This window comes from Pinus tabuliformis, chromosome J (assembly GCF_031772625.1).
Source record: "Pinus tabuliformis cultivar Carrire ecotype Pingquan chromosome J, CPIR1, whole genome shotgun sequence".
In the NCBI taxonomy this organism is placed as follows: Eukaryota; Viridiplantae; Streptophyta; class Pinopsida; order Pinales; family Pinaceae; genus Pinus; species Pinus tabuliformis.
In genome coordinates this window covers 17,822,047-17,829,802 of record NC_142295.1, presented here as the reverse complement: position 1 = coordinate 17,829,802, position 7,756 = coordinate 17,822,047, and the positions used below count along the sequence as shown (strand labels likewise).

The 7,756-nt window shown below is 37.3% G+C and overlaps 1 pseudogene; it reads right to left on the bottom strand.

Annotated features, from left to right (window-relative positions):
- Nucleotides 1–748: 748 nt before the first annotated feature.
- On the bottom strand, nt 749–2,718 carry LOC149225194 (protein WHAT'S THIS FACTOR 1 homolog, chloroplastic-like; annotated as a pseudogene).
- Between the last annotated feature and the right edge of the window lie 5,038 nt (nt 2,719–7,756).

The window sequence follows — 7,756 nt, the reverse complement described above, 5'->3', positions numbered from 1 at the left end:
TGTACTTTTGTTTGTTCATTTCACTATCAGGATTGTTGCCACTACATTTCAGGATAGGACAGAGGTGCCTTCTGCACTCCATTGCTGTAGTGAGTATGGATGTATCTCGCATTCCTATTGACATAGGACATAATTTGTTTCTTTCTACATTGTTAAATCATGAACAAGTGTTACACCAAGCATGAACGTTGTTGGGAGTGAAAAAAATGAGAAACACTCTTGCATAAAAAACACTTCATAACAAATTTTCAACATAATTGGTTTCTCATAATAAGGATTCATTCATCTAAAAAGTTTTTGGCCAAAGAACAAAAATCAAAATATGTGAAAACGTAATGCTGCCATATTTGTTGATCAAAAGGTCAACATTTTTTAGCAGTCCTTATAATATAGGCACCATTCTCTGTTAATATATGTGCTAATACTTGCTAGAATATTTGCATAGCATCCTCTTTCTGACTTCAATGTTCCTGGTAATAGTGGCCAATAAATAAGAATTAAAAATGCAATTATAGTGGTCAATTTAGTTCCGCTAACATCTTGAACATAAAAATAGTTATTAAACCAAACTGTTTCTTGTTTTGCAAAAAAAGGTGAGTCTTAGCTATAATACACAGAAATGTGTGAATGATACGAGGATAGAAACCTCCTGATCATTCAATAACTGGGTCTAGTGAGATTAGATTTAGATTAACCAATAAAACTCAAAAACTGCATCTTCATCATAAGAGATAAAGTCAGAACTTGATGATGTATAAATTTAAGTCATTTCTGCTCATTTGTTATAGACTTTCAGTTTAAGTCAATATAACCAAAAAATGGTTTAAACAGTGTGCCATTACATAGCAAAACTTGTAGATGCATTTGAAAATTACCTCCATGCATCAACTACTATATCCAATTGAGGAGCAGGAAACTGTTTACCTGATTAAAATAGCTTGCCCTCAAGTCACTGTATTTGATGCCTTACTTTCCCTTGTCAATGGTCAGAAGCTCGAACACTACTTTAACTCAAAAAGACCCTATAGGCCCCACAACTACGTTTAGTGGAATATATGCTTTCTGAATTTATCATGAAATGCTTTATAACACCAAACTACGTAAACAACAACTTGAGGTTTGATTCGGGTCAACAATGATGACCTTTGATTTTGATTTTGACTTGCTGAGAATTGGGACTCAAATGTTACTCTGCACTTAAGATGCTATATGAGCATTATGTTTTTTGGCCATTGAAACCAGAGCCATTTGATTGCCGTGGTGAAGCATCACTCTGGCAAAATGCGAGGACTTTAGTCGGTGACAGAAATCTAATCTCCCTTGGTGCAAACATGCTGATTTCAAGGGCTCCAAACTCGTTTAAGTTCGATAACATCCCTCGCCCGTCTTGGAAATGAATCCCTTCTACCCATAAGCTCAAAGAATCGATCATAGAATGCCAGAAGTGGCATTTATCTATTAACTTATGCCCTTCATAAGCTTCTTTAAGAAAAACAGTACTATGAGCACCCTTATTAGTCATATAAAAAATGCCATTATGCCTGATTATGCAAGCCAACAACCTGCAGGGGAGCTTATACTCTGTATGAAAAACATCCAACGTGGTGGCAGTCAATCTCTTCTCCATTGTCAAACTAAGGACCTCATGGAGCACAGCAACAGCACGCTTTTGCGCCGCAGCATGGCGGGGGTCAAGGTCTTTGGGATTTATATAGGGAGACGAAAAGGCCATGTTCTGCCACTTTGCCATATCTTTAAGATGCCTCATCCTGGGCTTAAAACTAACAGGATACTTGATCTTGAATGCATAAGGCCCGGCCCAATTGCCATCTCTGGGCACGTAGGTCCTCCTGGTTAACGGGACCCCGTTGGGTTCTGCACTTAATTCTCTTGCAGTAACTGCCAATGAAGGATCCCAATTCTCCAAAACGAGATATGGAGCACCAGAAACATCCATTAGCTTGAAAAACTGAGCGTACTTGGGTACTAAACTTTCTGCAAAATCATCTGGCAAACCGATCTCTTGTTTAATCTGCTCTATCTTAAATAATGCAATCCTTCTATCAACGGACATCATAAGCAATTTTCTGAGGTTATTGACAGCAATTCGCTCCATCTGCTCTCTAACTATAACTTCATCTTTCAATATGAATTTAGCTTCATCTGTGAGTTCTAAGACAGGGGGCCTCCTATGTCCCCCACTGACCTTGAAAATCCTTGGGTATCTCTCAATGGTGGCCATGAAATTCCATTTTTTTATTAAACCCACTTCCTTTTCTAGGTCTCTGAGGAGCATGGACTCACCTCTTTGCCTGAGCAGGATTTCCTTGAGCTGCAGCACCAACTGGGGTTTCTTCTGAAGCTCAATCGCATGGTCCAGTTGGTGTTCCCTGTGATAGACTCTCTTCTTGGGCCTCTTGTTGGATGAAGAAGAGGAATACCACATTTCATGCATAAAACAAAACCCATCACGGTCGTTGTGAGAAAACACGAAAATCCTTCGACCCACTTGCCATTCTTGAATTCTTGATCGGTGCATGTTTTTTCTTTCCCCCTCCTCAAGCTCAATGGTGTTGAAAAAAGATTGGAGAACGCTGTCTCTGTATGTGATAGCAATTCATGGCAGATCCCGAAGGGTACTAGGAATACTATTTCGTATGCGCCCGAATGCTCCCATAAGCTAAACTTATCCTTTACGAAAGTGGATGAGCTTGCAAAAATAATGAGCATTAAATAGCCTTACCAAAGTTCATCACTAATCTTTATCAAGGTCCGCTTGCTATATATTTTTATTTTCTTTTTCCGGGGGGAGAAACATGTTTTTGGAAACTTAAATTGACTTACATATTTTTGGAACCTGAATTGTTAACAAAATCACTCACATTAAAAAAAAATTAATTACTCATTAAAGAAGTACATAAAAGTAAACTTTGACACTAAAAAACACATGAAAATGAGAAAAGCTACCTTTCTAATACAACATACATAAGATATTTTACAACCTCATTTGAAAAGATTTTAAAGGTATGTAAGCAAGTGTTAAATTTAAGATAGTGTGATAAGTTCAATATATATTTATTATTGGAGTAGGGATTTTTCACAAGTATTTTATTGTTTCAATGAGATAACAAGTTAACAATTACTTTTTCAAAGGGCTTTCTCCATATTCATTAATAGATATTTATATTTTTTTTTACATTTTCCAAAATTTGTTTAACAAATTATTATTAATATTTTGGATTTGTTACTTGGAAGAGAGGTGGAGTGGGAGATTGACACGGAGCATTTTTGGCTTTAGGCAATTCTCATCAACCAAAAACAAGTTTATGTTTGAATTTGTAATGTAAGAAAATTAGTGTTGTTACTCCCATGTATTTTGGTTGTTGGCTCTCCTATTATGTTAGTTGTTGACACAGCCAACTGATCGTTGTTGCTACTCATATAGTTATGTTTTATCATGGTGACAATTATTTTTGAGTTGCTGACACTTTCAGGATCGAGTGTTGACACACCCAAGATCGTGTGTTAGTACTCCTATTGCATTAAGTTGCTGACACACCCAAGCTAACAGTTGCTGCTAGAGGACAACCGTTGCTAGACGTGCTACAAAAATGGAATGTAGGTTACAATTTTTTGGTTTTTCCATGTATTGTGAGGAATCAAATCAATTTAGTTATGGAATACGAAGAGGTCGGCAGCATGGGAAATGACTTGGTTCAGTTGGAATGCGAAGAGGTTAGCAGCATGAGAAATAAATTGCGGGAACAAGGAAGAAAACGGGCTTTTGGCTTTTGCTTCTGGCTCTTAGGATTTTTGGCTTTTGGCTTTTGTCTATTGCACGGTTTGGAGAGAAAATGGGTTTTCTGGCTTTTTTGGCTTTTGTTTGTTGCAAGGTTTGGAGAGAGTATGACGAGTTGTTGTACAAGCTAGCAAGGGTGTTTTGGTTGTTGTGTGGTATCACTGTGTAACAACATATGAATTGCAAGTACTCTGAGGACTCCACTCTCTCTTATCTAAATTTCTTGTATGTAACAACACATTTTGAAAGAATACAAATATTTGAAGTATATTCCGAGTTCTCATATGCAGACTTAAATTACTCTATGTTTATGCTATGTGATTTAGTCATTTGAATTAATACAATAGCCAAAACCAAATGGATGGGGTAGTGCGTTGTGTAGCAACAATTATGGTTCTTTAGTTTGTTTTGAAATCTGTATAATATTGCTTGTTGTGTCAAGTGGTATTATAGCGGATTTCATTAAGGGATTTGCGCCTTGATTTGCTTTGAGTAATAGGGTACCAGAAAAATATGTTCGGTGGTTGCTTGGAAAGAATGCCAAAGGTATGATTTGGGACAAAAAACCTAGTTCAGGTCTGTGGATGTTGATGAGACATTTACAACTTGTAAGGATGCCACCAAGGAGAAGAGTAGTAGGACGAGGAGGTGCAGGAAATCGAGAACTAGAAGAGTTAAGACAAAGAATAGAAGAGTGGAGCATGGAAGAAATGGAGATGCAGAAGTAGATTCAGAGCCTAAAGAAGAAGTAGATAAAGAATAGGATGTTGAAGAGAGAGACCCAACAACAAGGTTGATTTCATATTTGAGCAATAGAGGTAGTGCAAGAGTTGAACTTTCTTATTATGATGGTAATTTGAAAGTTGATGTGCTCATCGATTTGGATTGAAGAACTTGAAAGATACTTCAAGCATGAGAATGTTCAAGATCCAAATCAAGTGAGATTTGTCATGACGAAGTTGAAGGGTCATGCTTCGCTGTGGTGGGATATGTTACAGAAAGGCAATAAATAATCAGCTAGTAAAGATCAAGACTTAGAAGAAGATGGTCACGAAGATCAAGGAGAAATTTCTACACGTTGATTACCAGTAGACTTTGTATAGACAATTCTAGAATCTAAGACAAAAGGAAACCTTTGTTCGTGAATACACTGAAGGTTTTTTCAAACTATCACTGTGACCCAGTATAAAAGAATGAGAATTCCAAAGAGTCACATGGTATGTGTGTTATGAAACCAGCTCACAAAAAGATAGAAAAGATAGATCAATGCCTTAGAATTCAGCCTCTTCGAGGGGGCAACCTCCTTTACATTACACAAATGAATGATTCGTTGATGATTCAAATGACAAAACCTCCTTTCTATATATAGGAGTCTAAGGATTCACAATATAACCCAGCCGACCTAACAATATTAATATAAAGGCACAATAATAACAATAGAGGGATTCTATGGGGCACAGTAATAACAATATGTGGACAATAGGGGCACAACAATATTAATAAGGGATACACCTACAATAGTAATGGGGTAATCACTAGTATTATAGGGACCTAACATACCCTTCTCCTTCAAAAAAGTGTTATCCTCAACGCTTGAGTAGTTCTGGATGCTTCTGTATAAAATTCTCATCCTCCCATGTGGAATCTTCAGCGTATAAGTTCTTCCACTTGATGAGATACTCCAAAATTGATCGATTTCGTAGTTGTCGAGTTCTTGTTTCTATGATTTCTTCCGGTTCCAATATAATTTTTCCTTCATCGTCAAGTTCTGGCAATATTGTTTGAACTAGGAGCTTGTCGCCTATAACCTTCTTTAAACATGAAACATGGAAAACTAGGTGCACTCGAGAAGCTGCAGGAAGCTCCAATTTGTATGCCATAGTACCTATCTTTTGCAACACCTTGTACGAACCATAATACTTTGGTGATAATTTATTATCCTTCTTAGCTTGCTTGAGGGACATTTGTTTATATGGTTGTAGCTGTAGGAATACCCAATCACCTACATCAAACTTCTTTCGTTGCGACGTTGATCTGCCTGTTGTTTCATTCTATTCTGCGCCAACACGAGGTTATCCTTTAAGAGTTGGAGGACTTGTTGTTGATGCTCGATGTGATGTTCCACTACTTGCACCTTAGAATTTTCTCTTAAATATGATGTGATGGATGGTGGCTGATATCCATAAAGTGCCATAAATGGGGTTATTTTTGTTGCTGCATGGAAGGAAGTGTTATACCACCATTCAGCCAGAGGCAACCATTTGACCCATTGTGTTTGTTTATCAGATACAAAGCAACGAAGATATCCTTCCAAACATTTGTTTACTATCTTAGTTTGCCCATCAGATTGAGGATGATAAGATGAGCTATGAGCTAACTGAGTACTGAGACAAGAAAATAATTTTGTCCAAAAATTTCCAGTGAAAATGGGATCTCTGTCACTTACAATAATCTTTGGGTTTCCATGTAGCTTTTGAATTGTTTACATAAATGCAGTAGAAACTGTATTGGCTTTAAATGGATGTGATAATGCACAAAAGTGTGCATACTTGGTAAGTCTGTCAACTACCACCATTATGACACTCTTTCCCTTAGACTTGGGTAAACCTGTGATAAAATCCATTGAAACCTCCTCCCAACGTTGGCTTGGAATGGATAAAGGTTGTAATAGACCCGGGGTCTTAATTGTTTCAACTTTATTTTGTTGGCAAACCAAACATTCTGCCACAAACTTTTGAATATCCGATTTAAGGCCATCCCAAAAAAATTCCTTCTTAACCCTGTGGTAAGTTTTTAAAAATCCTGAGTGCCCTCCTAAGGGAGAAGTGTGCAATTCCATAAGAATATTTTGTTTGAGTTGGGAATTCTTACAGAGGTATAAGCGATCTTTGTACCATAACGAATCGTTTTTCCAGCTAAATGTATCAGATGTACTGGAATCTTGTTATAACTTTCGAATAAGTTCCCACACTTCTTCATCATTCTTCCATTGCTCCCTTGCTTCGTTTATCCAATCTGGTTGGATAATAGAAATGGCGCACAACAATGCTTCCACATCCTCATCCTTTCTTGAGAGAGCATCTGCCACCACATTTTGCTTCCCTTTTTTGTAGATGATTTCAAAGTCATAACCCAACATCTTTGTGACCCACCTTTGTTGCTCTTCAGAGGATAATCTTTGTTCTAAAAAGTATTCAAGGCTATCATGATCCGTTTTTACCTTCAAGTGTCTTCCCATTAGGTAGGGTCGCCATTTCTTAAGTGCATGTAGTATTGCCAACATTTCCTTCTCATAAATAGCTTTGCGTAAAAACTTTCCCTTGATTGTAAGACTTTCAAAAGCAATGGGTCTTTCATCTGGCATTAAAACAGCACCAATTCCATTTCCTGAAGCATCACATTCCACAATAAAGGTTTTTGTGAAGTTCGGTGTAGCTAAGACCGGTGCTTGGCACATTGCCTCTTTAAGATGTTCGAAGGCCTTTGTTGCTTCTGGAGTCCATGAAAATGCATCTTTCTTCAATAATGTTGTTAGAGGTGCTGCTATTCTCCCATAAATCTTAACAAACTTGCGATAATACCCTATCAACCCGAGAAATCGTCGCAGATGCTTTATGGATGTGGGGATTTTCCATTCCTTAATGGCTTTAATTTTGCTAGGGTCTACCTTAACTCCTTCACGAGATACAATATGACCCAAATATTCCACCTCTTGTACTCCAAAGAAACATTTGGATCTTTTTGCATATAATTGTTTCTCCTCCAATAGTTGTAGCACCCTGTCAACATGTTCAACATGATCCTTCCAAGACTTGTTGTAGATTAGTATATCATCAAAAAATAATAACACAAATTTTCTAAGGAAGGGTTTGAAAATGGAATTCATCAAACCTTGAAATGTAGAAGGTGCATTGGTAAGGCCAAAAGGCATGACCAAAAATTCATAATGACCCTCAT